This window comes from Salminus brasiliensis, chromosome 5 (genome assembly GCF_030463535.1).
Source record: "Salminus brasiliensis chromosome 5, fSalBra1.hap2, whole genome shotgun sequence".
Classification (NCBI taxonomy): Eukaryota; Metazoa; Chordata; class Actinopteri; order Characiformes; family Bryconidae; genus Salminus; species Salminus brasiliensis.
The window spans coordinates 42758926-42774481 of record NC_132882.1 but is presented as its reverse complement, the minus strand read 5'-3'; the positions used below and the strand labels follow the sequence as shown (position 1 = coordinate 42774481).

The 15556-nt window shown below is 39.9% G+C and overlaps 1 long non-coding RNA gene across 5 annotated transcripts; it reads right to left on the bottom strand.

Moving 5' to 3' along the window:
- Positions 1-2961: 2961 nt before the first annotated feature.
- LOC140556497 (uncharacterized) lies at positions 2962-15343 on the bottom strand. Of its 5 annotated transcripts, XR_011979732.1 has the most exons (6): positions 15225-15343; positions 9651-14642; positions 5474-7503; positions 4809-4874; positions 3237-3281; positions 2962-3055 (listed from the first exon to the last, which is right to left on the bottom strand). It is a non-coding gene; the product is annotated as an uncharacterized lncRNA (long non-coding RNA). The 5 variants fall into 5 exon arrangements; XR_011979735.1 differs by lacking the exon at positions 5474-7503 and having other exon boundaries at positions 2964-3055; positions 11459-14642; XR_011979731.1 differs by lacking the exons at positions 2962-3055; positions 3237-3281; positions 4809-4874 and having other exon boundaries at positions 5369-7503.
- Positions 15344-15556: the final 213 nt, after the last annotated feature.

The window sequence follows — 15556 nt, the reverse complement described above, 5'->3', positions numbered from 1 at the left end:
AGAGAATAAACTCCATCCTGTTTACTGACCAGATAATCCCAATAACCCCCAACACCCCTCATCCTCCACCTTCCTCACTAAACAGGTGTAGTGCAGAGTGGAGCTCAGGTGCTCACCTCATTGTACAGCCCGTGCTCACAGCCCCTGCGCTCCTCCACCATGCTCTCATTCAGCTCCAGGGTGGCGGTGCCATTCTTGCAGATGACCGTGGGACAATCTGGAGAAAACACAGAACATCATATGAATCATTATTAATTAATTAATGAACTTTAAAAGCTATACCCACACATTTACTCACATTATTTATTCATGATATTGATACAATGTGACAATTATTGGTTTATTTAGAATTTGTGTCTTTAAACCTGTACCCCACATTTACTTACATCACTTAATATTTAATTGATTAATTGCAAAATCTGTCCTCACATTTATTTAAACTATTTAATTATTTTGATAACATTTATTTATTTATTTAAAAATTCTTACCCTACATTTGTTTATTTACAATTCTGTACACCCATATTACTTCCTTTTTTTTTTTACTGTTTATTTTTTTTTATTTGCCATGTTTTGGTTTTATCTTCCATTCCACCTGAAACTACGGTACGCTATTATTATTAATGGTTTTATTAAATTAACTCTACTTACGCGGCTCACCGGAAACCCCTTTGGGACGTCCTTTAACTACAAACCAAACCACAACTGTATTATTGTAATGTTCTTTATTATGATTATTATTATTATTATTATTATTACGATGATGATTAATAATAATAATAATAATAGTAACAATAATAATTCATGAACTCTACTTACGCGGCTCACCGGAAACCCCTTTAGGACGTCCTTTAACTACAAACCAAACCACAACTGTATTATTGTAATGTTCTTTATTAATATTATTATTATTATTATTATTAATAAAAATAACAACAATAATGATAATAAATTAACTGTACTTACGCGGCTCACTGGAAACCTCTTCAGCTCGGCCTTCAACTATAAACAAAAACCACAGAGGAATATTAAACAGTGTGAAGCTGCATTTCCCAGCATCCTGCTGTTCCTCAACACTGAACTGAGCTTTAAAAAACAAAAAATCTTCAAAGAGACTGAAAGAAGAGTCACTCACTTCTGAAACAGACCTCCTCATCCATCTGAAACAGAGACACACACACACACACACACGTCCATCACTGGTTTAGACTGGAAAACACTTTAGGCCGCTTTCACACTCAGGCTACTGCAGAGCGGACCAGACCAGAACCAGCACTGGCTGTAATCAGCTTCTACAGACCAGTGAACAGTCCAATAACAGAGACCAAACACCCAGCGCACACACACACACACACACACACACACACACACACACACTTCTTACCGTCTTGTCGTCACACCTGATCTTCCAGGTAACTTGTCTGGTGTAATTGTGAGACTGGCATGAGAGGTTCATCAGTCCTGACTGATCAGCTTCACCCAGAAAATGCCCCGTCTGCAAATCAAGAGCAGTAGAGAATAAACTCCATCCTGTTTACTGACCAGATAATCCCAATAACCCCCAACACCCCTCATCCTCCACCTTCCTCACTAAACAGGTGTAGTGCAGAGTGGAGCACAGGTGCTCACCTCATTGTACAGCCCGTGCTCACAGCCCCTGCGCTCCTCCACCATGCTCTCATTCAGCTCCAGGGTGGCGGTACCGTTCTTGCAGATGACCGTGGGACAATCTGGAGAAAACACAGAACATCATATGAATCATTATTAATTAATTAATGAACTTTAAAAGCTATACCCACACATTTACTCACATTATTTATTCATGATATTGATACAATGTGACATTTATTGGTTTATTTAGAATTTGTGTCTTTAAACCTGTACCCCACATTTACTTACATCACTGTTAATATTTAATTGATTCATTTCAAAATCTATCCTCACATTTATTTAAACTATTTAATCATTTTGCTATTATTTATTTATTTATTTATTTTTAAATTGTTATCCTACGTTTGTTTATTTACAATTCTGTACACCCATATTAATTCCTTTATTAATTCATTTCGTTATTTCATGGGGGTTTTTTTTATGTTTTTTTTTTTTTTATTTGCCATGTTTTGGTTTTATCTTCCATTCCACCTGAAACTACGGTACGCTATTATTATTAATGGTATTATTAAATTAACTCTACTTACGCGGCTCACCGGAAACCCCTTTAGGACGTCCTTTAACTACAAACCAAGCCACAACTGTATTATTGTAATGTTCTTTATTAATATTATTATTATTATTATTAATGAACTCTACTTACGCGGCTCACTGGAAACCTCTTCAGCTCGGCCTTCAACTATAATCAAAAACCACAGAGGAATATTAAACAGTGTGAAGCTGCATTTCCCACCATCCTGCTGTTCCTCAACACTGAACTGATCTTTAAAAAACTGAAAATCTTCAAAGAGACTGAAAGAAGAGTCACTCACTTCTGAAACAGACCTCCTCATCCATCTGAAACAGAGACACACACACACACTAACGTCCATCACTGGTTTAGACTGGAGAGCACTTTAGGCCGCTTTCACACTCAGGCTACTGCAGAGCCGACCAGACCAGAACCAGCACTGACTGTAATCAGAAACAGTCCAGTAATAGACACCATACACCCACCACACACACACACACACACACACACACACACACACTTCTTACCGTCTTGTTGTCACACCTGATCTTCCAGGTAACTTGTCTGGTGTAATTGTAAGGCTGACATGAGAGGTTCTTCAGTCCTGACTGATCAGCTTCACCCAGAAAATGCCCCGTCTGCAAATCAAGAGCAGTAGAGAATAAACTCCATCCTGTTTACTGACCAGATAATCCCAATAACCCCCAACACCCCTCATCCTCCACCTTCCTCACTAAACAGGTGTAGTGCAGAGTGGAGCACAGGTGCTCACCTCATTGTACAGCCCGTGCTCACAGCCCCTGCGCTCCTCCACCATGCTCTCATTCAGCTCCAGGGTGACGGTGCCGTTCTGGCAGATGACCGGGATGTAGTCTGGAAAAACAATGTTCTGATATTACGCAGTGTATGTGACACCTTAATGAAACACACTGGCCTATCTGATGACACACATCTTATTATGTAAGATATAATACAATACAACACAATACACATGGAGTAAGTGTTTGACATACACACACACACACATAGACAAATATTATAAAAATCTACTTACCTTGTCTGACTTGGATTGAAGGTCCAGTGTTGTTGACACCACCATCTAGAATTACACCACCAACAAAGTCACATTAATACACATTAAGCTGAACAACATGGTTTCCTGTATGTGATTCCTCTACGTTCCTGTAATTTGGCTTACACTGCAGTATGATGTGGTGATCATTCCAGGGTTAAACTAAGAGCTAATTAAGGGCAGGAGGAGAGCGGTGGGGCAGTTAGGGAGGAACTGGCCTATATTTCTGCATATTTGCTTCATTATCCAGTTCCCATCACCACCACTGTACAGGACTAACATCCCTCTTTAAGACAGTACATCCATATGACCAGAACCTGGACACACTTTGCTGCACTGTCTCATAGGAAAATCAACCAGCCACAACATTAAAACCACCTGCACTAATAGAAAATATATGAGCCTGAATAACACATGGGTGGGCCAGCTCTCTGAGGCTGAAGGAAGCCACCTCACACTGCATCTCTACTACCGTACAGCCTGAATTTTAATGATTATTTAATTTGGAGGAACCAATGGAAAAGTTCACATTAGAGGAAGTCTATTACTCACCGCAGAAACTCCACACTAATATGAAGAGTAAAGAACACCTCATGAACTTCGCCATGGCTGTCCTTTTTCCATAGCACTGTCCCACACCAGAAAAGAGATCAAGCAGTATATAAACCAAAACAAATATGGCCCGCCCCATTACAGAACACACCAATGACTGCATAGAAAATGGGACACACACCCCTACAGGATGCTGGAGCTGGTGATTTTGGTGAGCTCTAGTCTACTAGGGGAAAAAACCCTCCTGCCTGAGAATAAATGCCAATAAATAATCTTCATTGATCTTCATAGAGATAACTACGGAAATTGACCACGTCTTTGAACGTCATTCACTTTTAAGGGCAGTCCAAAAGAGTAGTACATGAAACAGACAGTGTCAAAACCGTGACAAGCAGTTGGTTAGTCATGGGTGTAAGCTAGAAAAACAATGGGAAAGAATCCTGGGTCAAAAGGGCAAATTCCCTCCAGCAAACAGGCAAAAACCTGGTTCAGTGTGCAGACCAACACACCCCTTACCCAAAGAACAGTACCTCCAAACAAGGGACTGAAACTGAGCCTGATTGTGGGACCGTTCACTGATTGCAGGAGTGGAGCATGTGGGAGCTATGCTGGAATCTAAGTGTTCATAGGAAATGGCTGACAACTTCGCTGGACAATGGAAGAAGCGAGGATAATAAGATCATGGTTGGAGAGGATTCAGGGGGAGCTTGTCTTATCATATTTAAACCTTAGTCTGGTCTGCTCTTGATTGTTGAAGTGAGTGGTGAAGATCATCATGGCCAGATCCAAAGAATTTTATTATTAAATTCTATTAAAGGAAGTGAAAGAAAGGGAGGTAATATAGGAGTTGACTACAGAACACCTACAAAATGGTGCTTAACACAAAATAAACGTTCCTTTATCTCAACTGTCAAATACACAGTCTTGACTGCTAGTGCAGCTTGTGAATGCATCTTTATTATAGGAAAAGACAAGCTTCTCTTGCATCATTGGAACAAATACCTCTTCTAGGAAAGATCAGGACTCAGCCTTGCCACCATCCTCTACTTTCATATGCAGTGTCTGAACCTTAACACACATACACACACACATACACACACAGTAAAGGTTATAAAAGAATATAGAAGAATTATTTAGAAAAACATTTTATCATGTAAAGCACAAGATTTTTTATTTTTTAGCAAGTGGAGGAAAGTACCGTAATTCTTTTCTTTAATTTTAACAGCAGGATGTGATGCTAGCATTGAAAGATCAGTATCTCTCAGAGGAAGCTCTCTCAGAAGGAAACAATGGTAGTAATTTGACACCGTAGCGGTGCTTCCTCCAATGCCAATGAACACAAGATTGCCACACTACGAGCTGTCCCAAACTAGTGTGGAGGGGACATGGGCTATAAAATCCTCCAGAGCACACTGAACCACGACGTGTAAAAGTGTAGTGTGTAAAATGGAGGAAACAGCTTACAAATGTTGTACAAGGTTCAGACTTTATTTTCAGTAAACTTCATAAAATAATAAATAAAACAAAACTTCATGAACAATAAATAAATTCATTCCACCCCACTTCCACAACTTTTTTTAACCATGATGTACATACACCGATCGACCATAACATTAACACCACATCCTTGTTTCTACACTCACTGTCCATTTGTCAGCTTCACTTACTTGGTCCTGTGGATTCCTGACCATTGAAGAACAGGGAGGCTAACAAAGTATGCAGAGAAACAGAAGGACTACAAAGGGCTCCTATATGAGAAGTGGAGCTGATATGATGGTCGGTGAATGTAGAAACAAGGAGGTGGTATGAATATTATGCCTGATGGGTATACAAATGTGAAAAAAGGGGAGGTCAATAAGGGGAGGTGCCTAAATTAAATTTGTTTAACCAATCACAAGCCTTTGGCCAGGCATTTGTCCCACAACGTCTTTTTTGCCTTAATTTTCAGCCTCAACCAATCCTGGACAAGCTGCTCTTGCTAATGGAGGTAAGGCATTTTAAACCATAGCTACTTACATTGAAACTTTCACATGAAATTTTATTTAGTTTTGTTTTAAAAAAACTTTGCCTATTTACTGTTAGCTGCGTAACTACACTTTAGCTCACTTAAAGGTAACAAAAAAGGTAAAGGTGCACGCATTTGTCACTTCAGCCAATGAAGTAAGACACAATTGAGTCCTGTGCCATTTTCATTGACAAAAGACACACAAGAAACATTGAGGCCAGAACCAATGTTGAATCTGTGAGGTTCAGACTTTACCTAGGTGTTTTTCAGGAAGCAATGTATGAACAAGGTATTAAGCAGCTTACTTCATCATCATCATCATCATCATCATTATCTCCCCCAGAATCACAAGGCACTATTAAGAGGTTCCATGAGACACTAAAAAGCATCCTTTGAACACACTGTGTAGTATGTCCAGGGGATTGGGACGCGACTATTTGTTTTTAGCAGTTTGCCTATTCAAGACTCAGGGAATGACTCTGCAGGAGTTCAGTAACTTTAAATTATTGTATGGTCAATAAACTTTCCTACAACACCGAGCTGAGGGTCACTTGCTGAAATACGCGAGCTGGCTAAGGAAAATTTGGTAGTTGCAAGGGTCAGAAGAAAAGGTAAGATTAAAAGTAAGATGCCTGTAGGGGGCGACAAATTAGGCCCTAGAAAAGGCACCATGGCAGTATTCCTAATGGCAAAATTGTGAATGCATCAGATTGCTTATAGTATATTGGAACTGTGACCCTTGTATCGTGATGAGCATCAGATTACCAGTTCTTGCCAATACCCTGCCACCCACATAGATTAGGCAGTTGTGTACAGCTCTTCGTGGGCTGATCACATTTGTGAAAAGGGGCAGCGGTTGTAGCAGTCAGAAAAAGCAGATTTGGTTGTCAAGGTCAGGTTACATCTTGTGTCTTGGACATCAGGTCCCTCGCATCCTGTGATCTTTACGTGGACGGATGTCGTCAGATAAGGACTTCTGGATTTGAATCGAGCGCTGGTGCAGAAATAAGAGCTGAGAGGCCTTTGAATTGCTCCTACAACAAACCGAACAGTTGAACATGTTGCATCAGAAATCAGGCTTTTGCCAGCAGGTTTCATGCTGCCATCCAGTGTCCAGTTTGATGTCTTACAATGACCATTTTCTTCCGATTGTCATGTTTCCATTGATGCTTATTCATACAAATAAACTTTTATCACAACACAATTTTTATTTGCCTATTAGCTTCTTAAAATGCTAATATCAGGAAACGCCTGAGTTTGGGGGTTGTTTCACACACTTTTGAACTTCCTCTGGGTAAGTGGAGTCCAAAAATAAAAATAGACCACTTATTGCACCACGTCTGTTCATTTATGGCTCATACAATGTAAACAATGTGTGAAAAAAGATACAAAATATGTAAAACATGACAAATAAAAATAACAAAACAGGTGTTTGGTTTCTCCTGTTCCACCCCATGGAAATAGCCCAGGTTATCTAAATCCTTTACCATCACGTGAATTGCGTGATTATTGTGCATATACCGTTCGCAACATGATGTGTCGACACAGCTTTGATGCTCTGGTATCCTGTGTAACATCTCAAATTGCAACCTTTTGTTGCATTTCCTCTCTATGCTTAAGCTGTCTGGTTATAAAGTCGGTGCTTGGGTTGTTCGAGGATCTTCAGGTGAGTTGAGTAGACCCAATCAGCAGCTGTAGACACATGGTTAGAAGCTTAGTTACTGGTGACTACGTCATCGATGACAGACAGGTGGTAAGCATGACGTGTGAATGTCTGAAAACTGAATAATTACATCAGTAATTACAATGTCAAGTGCTTTGAACATGTAGCTCTTAATGTTCCTCTTAATGTATTTCTGTTTGGTAGGGTAATAACATTGCTGTAACCTATGTGTGCCCATACGTCACATTAAGCCACTCAGGCACACTGCCGAGAAGTGTCGGACCTGGTATTAATAATAACATTTTTAAAAATACTTTTATATTCATTTAAAATATTACATTTTATATTTTGCAGAAGGTGCCTGAAAATTCACTGGAACGGCAAATTGCTCTTCTATTTTAATGCTGTCTATTATTATTCTATCATGAAGTGATTCATTGAATTAATTATTGTATAAATAATTAATACATTAAAACATGATTTTTGTCCCAACTTTGTGCGAGTTTCCTGCTGCGGAGGTCTGATTGAACACATCTGGAAACACTGCAGTCCTGACAATTGTGGCTGACACCCACATGGTTCAAACTACTGTGGGACGAACATGCTAGGATCGATTTGGAAAAACTTCAGATGTGCTTCATATATCAGTTAGTTTAACGACACATCGTACCTTGTTAGCTCAATGCTAGCCACCGCTGATTGTATGGGAAACGCATTCCAGGGTGATCATATGAGTTGATCATATGTTGTTGTATCACCAACACAAGCAGTTTACAGCTTAGCTTCTATACTGACAATAATGCAGACTGACTGACGGATGGAGCAACCAAAGTCAGTCTGTCCTGCAGATGTTGCTGTTATTCAATTTAAATTGTTTTTAGTGCCAGGAGATTTCGAAGTAAGTCATAGCAGAATGCCCATTTTACCAATGAAAGGATGTGTTGGTTAGATAAAAGGTTCAGAATATCATCAAGAAGCACCTACTGCTTTTCAACAGTCCCATGAGGCCGTAAGGTATTTTTTAATACCCATTATATAACTGAGTGACTAAGTGCTGCATTGTTCTTGAAATGTTTCATACATACATATATATATATACACATACATATATATATATATATATATATATATATATATATATATATATATATATATATATATATATATATATATATATATACACGCATGTCACAACATAACTTGGACTTGTTCTATTAATATACATTTTATTAAAGCATTTGAATGGGTTTTGTTTAGCTTTTTGTTTATTTTAAAATGTCTGACCTTGCATTTTGTGGTGAGGACACAAAAAAAGGCATAAAGGCATATTTCCCCATCAACACAATGTAAAACAAGTTACAAAGGAGGCACCCCGTTGCTGCATCACTGCAGATAGTGTGTACATGCCTTTAACCCTTGATGCATGCTTTCTTTAAGTACTCGAGCTTAACAGAATTTTAAGAGAAGGAGGTGCCTAAAGCTCAGCTACACCGGACACCTGTTTCAGGGCTGTTTATCTGTTCTCTGATTAGATTGAACTAGTGGTTGGGATAATGAGAGATGAATGAATGAACATATGCTAACTTTCTGACTGCATGCACGGTCAGTCTGAGGTTGGTGGTTATCGAAACAGGCAACGATGCGTGCTGGAGACCACGAATGCCAGGCTTGCGGCTCTCTCTTTTGACTTAAGGAGCTACCACTTGCTGCAATCACTGCCAAACTGAATTGAGGCACAACACAGGGGTGGTGCTAGGATCAGTGGAAATCCTGGGCTTAAGCCCCATAAGCCAAACCAGTTACCCATATTCCTGACACAAACACATACTGTATGTAAACCAACACACTTAACATCTAAAGTCATTCACTGACTATTCCAAACACTATGTCATCATGTCTAAAAAAAAAAAAAAAAAAAAAAAAAAAAAACAGCATCCGTTTAGACCAGACCTCACCCTTCCTCTTGGATTTCTCAATGTGTTTCCATCTCTTTTACGTTTTCTTCTCTCTTCCCCTTCCACTATTTCCTCTCTGTCTCCATTTGTCATGATACTGTATGTCTCTGCTCTCATAGTTGGGGGTTAAGCCACATTTTAGACCTCGTAAAACAGTCAGGGACACTTAGTAAAAAACAATAATGCATTGACAATTCTGATAGACACACGCTCCCACTTACCTCCCTGAAACACATTAGTGCAAGCCCTTGATGCCTCCTTATGGACAGACTAAATACATTAACCCTCTCCTTTCCTTTTTATCTGTGACCTGGGAAAAAGAAAGCTTAGCTTCATGTGCACTTTAACTTCCACTTCACAGTCACAGTCATTGGAAAACGGATCATAATTAATCATTTACACTGGCTAAGAAAAGGAAATTCTTAAATGTATTCATATAAATAAATAAAACCTTTGCTTGTTTCTTTATAAAAAGATCTAAGCTACAGAGATTTTCCATGTAGACTTTCTATGATAATGTTGGCAGATACACTGTACAGTGGGGAAAAAAAGTATTTAGTCAGTCACCAATTGTGCAAGTTCTCCCACTTAAAAAATGAGAGAGGCCTGTAACTGACATCATAGGTAGACCTCAACTATGAGAGACAAAATGAGAAAAAAGAAAATTCAGAAAATCACATTGTCTGATTTTTAAAGAATTTATTTGCAAATAATGGTGGAAAATAAGTATGTGGTCACCTACAAACAAGCAAGATTTCTGTTTGTCACAGACCTGTAACAACTTCTTTAAGAGGCTTCTCTGTCCTCCACTCATTACCTGTGTTAATGGCACCTGTTTGAACTTGTTAACAGTATAAAAGACACCTGCCCACAACCTCAAACAGTCACACTCCAAACTCCACTATGGTGAAGACCAAAGAGCTGTCAAAGGACACCAGAAACTAAATTGTAGACCTGCACCAGGCTGGGAAGACTGAATCTGCAATAGACAAGCTGCTTAGTATGACGAAATCTACTGTGTGAGCAATAATCAGAAAACGGAAGACCTACAAGACCACTGCTAATCTCCCTCGATTAGGGGCTCCACGCAAGATCTCAGCCTGTGGGGTCAAAATGATCACAAGAACGGTGAGCAAAAATCCCAGATCCACACAGGGGGACCTAGTGAATGACCTGCAGAAAGCTGGGACCAACGTTACAAAGGCTACCGTCAGTAACACACTACGCCGCCAGGGACTCAGATCTTGCAGTGCCAGACGTGTTCCCCTGCTTAAGCCAGTACATATCCGGACGCGTCTGAAATTTGCTAGAGAGCATTTGGATGTTCTGGAAGAGTATTGGGAGAAGTCTTATGGTCAGATGAAACCAAAGTAGAACTGTTTGGTACAAACAGAATGCTGAGTTGCATCCAAAGAACACCATACCAACTGTGAAGCATGGGGGTGGCAACATCATGCTTTGGGGCTGTTTCTCTGCAAAGGGACTAGGACGACTGGTCCGTGTACACGAAAGAATGAATGGGGCCATATATTGTGAGATTTTGAGTGCAAACCTCCTTCCATCAGCAAGGGCATTGAAGATGAAACATGGCTGGGTCTTTCAGCATGACAATGATCCCAAGCACACTGCCAGGGCAACAAAGGAGTGGCTTCGTAAGAAGCATTTCAAGGTCCTGGAGTGGCCTAGCCAGTCTCCAGTTCTCAACCCCATAGAAAACCTTTGGAGGGAGTTGAAAGTCCGTGTTGCCTGCAGACAGCCCCAAAACATCACTGCTCTAGAGATCTGATAATTAAAATCATTATCCACACTAACTTTTGCTAGCTCCTCATGCTAATAAGCAAAGAGGTCAAGTAGCTAGCTAGCTAAAATATTTAGTCACAACCATTCAAGCATTTGTCCACAGTATAATGTAAAGATAATTGAGTTACTGCTTTAAAATAATTCATATCCAGTCAGAACTGATGTATTTTTCAGAACCGAATGTTCTATCAGAAATTGGACATTTTTACATAATAAACTGATATTTTACCTCAGAGGCTAAGGTGAGCTGTAAACGTCCATTCGGGTCAGTTAGAATTGGCAGAGTGAGCTCGCGCCACGTCCTCGGTCACACGACCTCACACGCAGCTCAGTGCCATTGCTGCCAACTTTAGAAACAGAGGCAACGTTCATCCATACTTGACCATTTATTCAACGTTTAGTGATGATATCCAATTTTTAATAAACACACTGTTGCAGATACCTGAAACAGCACTACGCTTCCCAGCTGGCCCTTTTTTAGATATCTCGTTATGTCCGTGATGTCAAACTTAACTCCAGCAAGACAGAGCTGCTGTACATCCCGGGAACTGCTGGACTTAAACGATCTTGCCATCTCCTTTGAGAACTCACTGGTCACTCCTTCTACAGAGGCTCAAAGCCTTGGTGAAGTCATGGATGATCAGTTATCGTTCTCAAGCCATGTTGCAAAAGTAATCCAGTCATGAAGATTTCTCCTGTACAACTTCCAGAGAATTCCACCCTTCCTCTCTAGAGAGTCGCCCAGGTGCTCGTTCAGTCTCTCGTCACGTTCCTAAATTCAGCCATGTCACTCCCTTGCTTCGTTCTCTCTTCACTGGCTTCCTGTAGCTGCCGGCGAGTACGGAGAGGACCAGCCCCTCCGTACTTGATGGCAATGGTCAAAAGCCGATCCGCACCAAAAGCCCTTCGATCTTCAAGTATGGCTCGGCTGGTGACTTACAAAAGCACTTTTGTAAGTCACTCTGGATATAAGCGTCTGCTAAATGCAAATGTAAATGTCCACCTTACTGGCCCCTCAGAGCGCGCCGTGAGACAGTAGGTGCAGAAATGGACGGTGTCCCTAACGCCTGTGTTTAAGCCCATGCGCCCTGCAGGTCTCCTGCCCTATAGCGCTATGGGTTGTTGGTGTCACCAAAGGGTAGACTTTGAGGAGAACTGTTGAGAAGTGTAAGCATGTGATTTGGGACAGGGCCGTGGCAGCCTATAGACACATAAGACAGCTTGTCTAATGCATGCGTTCCAGATATGCAAATGCACGCACACACACAGCTTGTCTAGTCCTTGTAGAGAAGCACTGCCTGGATGGGTTTGGTTTAGCTTTTTTGTTTATTTAAAAATGTCTGACCTTCCATTTTGTGGTGAGGACGAAAAAAAAAAAACCCTTGACGCATGCTTTCTTAAAGTACTCGAGATTAACAGAATTTTAAGAGAAGAAAGTGCCTGAAGCTCAGCTACACCGGACACCTGTTTCAGGGATGTTTTTCTGTTCTCTGATTAGACTGAACTAGTGGTTGGGATAATGAGAGATGAATGGGCTTAAAATCCAGGGGAAATCCTGGGCTTAAGCCCCATAAGCCAAACCCATTAGCCAATCCTGACACAAACACATACTGTATGTAAACCAACACACTTAACATCTTAAGTCATGCACTGACTTTTCCACACTACATGTCTAAGAAAAGAAAGGTGAGTTCAAATGTCAACGGAAAGAACAACATTCACCCTTCCTCAATGTGTTTCCATCTCTATGATGTGCCAACCCTTCTTCTCTCTTCCCCTTCCACCATTTCCTTTTTGTCTTACATGTAAAAAAACAAAAAACAAACCCCCTACTCCACCCTTCTCTCTCTGTCTCCATTTGTCATGATACTGTATGTCTCTGCTCTCATAGTTTGTGGTTTACCCACATTTCAGACCTAGTAAAACAGTCAGTGGCACTTCGTGAAAACCAATAATGCATTGAGCAATTCTGATAGACACACGCTCCCACTTACCTCCCTGAAACACAATAGTGCAAGCCCTTGATGCCTCCTTATGGACAGACTAAATACATTAACCCTCTCCTTTCCTTTTTATCTGTGACCTGGAAAAAAAGAAAGCTTAGCTTTATGTGCACTTTAACTTCCACTTCACAGTCAAGAATCATTGGAAAACGGACCATAATGCATCATTTAATGGGTCATAATACATCATTTACACTGGCTAAATGTATCCATATAAATTAATGACAAAACCTTTGCTTGTTTCCTTATAAAAAGATCTTTGCTACAGAGATTTTCTATGTGGAATTCCTATGAAGAAATTTGGCAGATACACTGTATGAGGTAAGTGGTTCGTTAGGTCAACCTGAAAAGGAACACAAGGAAACAATTAAACTGTGTTTATTCAATGCAAAAAAAATGAGTTGAACTCAATTACAGTTCATTCACATTATGTATTTAAGTTGAATAAACCCAGATAGCAACTAAACTGAATGTTAAATCAACTTTAAAATGTCAGCATTAACCTTTGCACCTTGAATTAACACTGAAACTACATGATTTTATTTTACAAATGAATCGACAGAAAACCAAAACGACTTGCATCATCTTCAACCCCTTAAAAAATCATATTACTGCAATAAAACATTTAGTAAAAAGCAGAATAGGCCTGTCAGATGTAGGGTTTTTTTAAGTAATAGAAATGCATTTTCTTAAAAATAAGAACACAAATAAATTAATTTTAACACTGCTTTTAACGTCTCACCACTTTCCTTTTACTGCTAAGTACGTTTTCTACTTTCATGGTGCAAAATGTGAATCTTAAAAATGACAATTACCAGAGCTAAAAGGGTGTCATATGATTAGAATCACAATCACATGCTTAATTACATAAAACAGTCCTGTTATTCAGTATTTTACCCTGTATGAGCCTGTTCCTCACTCTCAGCTCAGCGTCCAAATCAGCAGCACTTGTCTGGAGACCTGTTTCACCTAAACTCAACGATTTTACAACTTCATTTAAAACATTAATGTTAAAATTATCATTATAAATGCCACTCAGCTACTTAATGTCTCCTCATGATAATTAAAATCACATTATCCACACTAACACTAACCTTTGCTAGCTAGCTCCTCATGCTAATGAGCGAGGAGGTCAAGTAGCTAGCTAGCTAGCTAAAACCTTCAGTCACAACCATTCAAGCATTTTTCCACAGTATAATGTAAAGATAATTGAGTTAGTGCTTTAAAATAATCAATATTCAGTCAGAACTGATGTATTTTATCAATATTCTCTCAGAAATGGATCATTTTTACCTTAGAAACTGATATTTTACCTCAGAGATTGAGGTTAGCTGTAAACGTCCGTTGGGGTCGGTTGGAATCGGCAGAGTGAGCTCGCGCCGCGTCTTCCCGCGCAGCTCGGTGCCATTGCTGCCAACGTGAGGCAACGTTCATCAATACTTCACCGTTTATTCAACGTTTATTCAATTTTTAACCTTAACAAATATTAAATACACTTTTTAAAATGTAATTGACAAATACTTAAAATAGTAAATTATTACGTTAAATATTACTATTTTTTTTAAATACGCACTAATTTAATAAATACGTAGATTGTTGCACCGGAAATATACAGCACAGCAATATTATTATTAATAATAACAATTTAAATAAAATTGCAATTGTGTGTTATAAGCATGGTTATTTTTGGGAATTCCTAAAAAATTAAGAAATTGAGTATTACAATTAGCAGCTTCAAAGCTTCACAATTATTATTATTAATAATAATAATAATAATAACAATTCTTCAAATGTCTCCAAAATGTCTAAAAACCTTCAGCTACTCATTACAATTCACACATTTTCTAAATAGCTCGTTAACTGTTGGCTGGCTGGCTGGTTGGCTGGCATGCTGGCTGGCTAGGTGGCTGGCTAGGTGGCTGGCTGGCTGGCTGGCGGGCATGCTGGCTCTCTAGCTCACCATACACACAATACACACACCGCTGCAGATACCTGAAACAGCACTGTACCTCCGGCTGGCCCATTTTCAGATATCTCGTTATGTCCATGATGTCCACCTTACTGGCCCCTCAGAGCGCGCTGTGGGACAGTAGGTGTAGAAATGGACGGTGTCTCTAACGCCTGTGTTTAAGCCCATGCGCCCTGCTGGTCTCCTGCCCTATAGCGCTACGGGTTGTTGACGTCACCAAAGGGTAGACTTTGATGAGAACTGCTGAGAAGTGTAAGCATGCGATTTGGGACAGGGCCGTGGCAGCCTATTGACACGAAAGACAGCTGGTCTAATGCATGCATTCCAGATGTGCAAATGCACACACACAGCTTGT